We start from the raw sequence: 1,318 nt of genomic DNA, 5'->3' as shown, positions 1-1,318 counted from the left end.
ACCGCTGGCCGCCCTGTCCAGCGAGGCCAAGAAATTGCCTTCCACATGCCGGTAGAGAGCTGGAATCACCTTCGGTGAGAAAAAGTGGCGTTTGGGAACCTGCCACTGAGGAACCGCACATTCCACAAACTCACGGAAGGGGGCAGAGTCTACCAACTAAAAAGGTAGCAGTTGAAGTGCTAGCAATTTTTCCAAGCTAGCATTCAGCCGCTGGGCATGTGGATGGCTGGGAGCGAACTTCTTTCTACGGTGCAGCAGCTGGGGCAGGGAAATTTGCCTGGTACAATCTGACATTGGTGTACCGATAGCAGGTTGCCCACAAGTACTTGGCTGTGACACACCTAATTCTACACCTTCATTCCTCTCAGTGCAGGTCTCAGAGAGGACTGAAGGTATAGTGGGGTTGGAGATCCCAGCTGATGAGGAGCAAGGAGAGGTCCTCTTTGTTCTTTGGTGTGGGTCTTTTAGGTATGATTGCCATCGAACTGCATGACAAGTCAACATATGTCTGGTCAAGCATGTGGTGCCCAAGCGGGAGATGTTTTGGCCATACGAGATACGCTTGAGACATATGTTGCAAATAGCAGCAGTGCGATCTGATGCACTCATCTCAAAAAAGGCCCACACAAAAGAACTTTTGGAATAATGCAGAGCCCTGCATATGCGGAGCTCTCCGCCCTACACATGCGGAGCTCTCCGCCCTGCACATGCGGAGCTCTGCGGTGTGATGCAATCAGTGTGCTGCCCATAGGCTGGCCCCTGGAGGGCATCCTGCCTCGTTGGTGATGTGCCTCCTCCTCCTCCTTTCTCTTATCAGGCACCCACATTGAATCAGTGACCTCATCATCCCCTCCCTCCTCATCACTGGAGCCATCCTGGCAGTATGCTGCAGCAGGGGGAACATGATGCCATTGAGCCGAGGGAAGAGGCCGTGTTGGCAGCTGCTTTGCCAGACAAAGTACCCGGAGCCTGGGTGAGAGAGGATGAGGAGGATGAGGACGGCTTGGTCATCCACTCAAACAAGTCTTCCGCATGTTGCGGCTCAACATGGCCAGCTGCCGAAAAAAAGGCCAAGCGTATCCTATGGCCACATGCTGATGAGGATGCACCGTGTCCATGACCAGCACTGTTGCCTCTAGACACAGAGCCTGCTTGCCCTCTTTTATTGGCTTGTGACTGTCTGCCTCTCCAGTTGGCCTTCCAGACATACTATTGGCCTGTAGTGAACTGCACAAAACTGGGATATATATATATATATATATATATATATATATATATATATATATATATATATATATATATATATATATATATATAC

This window comes from Aquarana catesbeiana, linkage group LG04 (genome assembly GCF_042186555.1).
Source record: "Aquarana catesbeiana isolate 2022-GZ linkage group LG04, ASM4218655v1, whole genome shotgun sequence".
In the NCBI taxonomy this organism is placed as follows: Eukaryota; Metazoa; Chordata; class Amphibia; order Anura; family Ranidae; genus Aquarana; species Aquarana catesbeiana.
Note: the sequence above shows the minus strand (reverse complement) of the source record.